The sequence below is a fragment of the Trachymyrmex cornetzi genome, unplaced genomic scaffold, assembly GCF_001594075.2.
Source record: "Trachymyrmex cornetzi isolate Tcor2-1 unplaced genomic scaffold, Tcor1.1 scaffold446, whole genome shotgun sequence".
Classification (NCBI taxonomy): Eukaryota; Metazoa; Arthropoda; class Insecta; order Hymenoptera; family Formicidae; genus Trachymyrmex; species Trachymyrmex cornetzi.
The window spans coordinates 114,768-115,885 of record NW_017299245.1 but is presented as its reverse complement, the minus strand read 5'-3'; positions in this window follow the sequence as shown (position 1 = coordinate 115,885).

Sequence of the window (1,118 nt, the reverse complement as noted above, 5' to 3'; positions counted from 1 at the left end):
TTTCGCGGGTTTCCTCCGTGTCCATATCCATTCTTGAGATGTCGTCCAGATCCATTCTTGATATGCCAACGTTTCGTGAACTGTATCAGGCTGCCCCTCGCCCTGATGAAGTGGACTGCAAGGTTCACGAAACGTTGGCATATCAAGAATGGATCTGGACACGGAGGAAACCCGCGAAACGCAGAACCTTTATATATTTAACATTATTCCTATAGAACATGTTACGAAGAAATCAAAGCGCATGCCATCACCACCTTCAAATTACAATAAAAGAAATTACCAGACTTCTGTGCATCCGTCTATTTCATCAAATAATAATACTCATTATAACAAAGAATCTAATGGTACGTACAGTTCTATTTTAGTAATAGCGTGCATGCTTGTAATAAAATAAAATAAATAAAAATAATAAGTAATAAAAGGAGGGTACAAATTTTAAAAACTATCATTATAATAACGCTATATTTTAGAGATAATTGATAGATTGAAATAAGATTATAAAGAAAATCCTTGTTCTTATGAAGTCGCTCTATCAGTTGTGCTTGTATTATCTAGAAATTAATTCAAAGTTTGATAAAACAACAAATAATTTTATAGTGTGCAAGTAATGTTGCATCTCGAAACACTTGAAAATTTGTCTCCTTTTGAAATTAAAGTCTGGTTTTTTATTTGCATTATAACATAATGTATATTTTACAGAATATATAAAAAAGCAAATTCTATGCTATCTTCTTCTTGTATAAACAGACCTGCAATGTTTGCATCTTCATCAACTGACACAAATGTACATAATAATGAAAGCACTAATAATGCAGACAACTCTGAAGAAGCTGATGGTATGTATATAATATGGTATTTCGTTACTCAAATATGAATTTCGTGACTAAATAACAAAATGTAAATATAAATTTTATTACTTATACTTTTTATTGGTTTAATTTTATCAGGTTTCTGTAATTTTTTTATGTATATAATCGTAAAAAGAAATAAGCAAATAGATAATATTGATAAACACGCGCACAGAATGACTAACTACACGGAGAAAATTTTATATTAAGTTTTAATGCAATTGTAAATTACACTTTACTATGTCTTGTATTTTCGATGGACTCCCACAA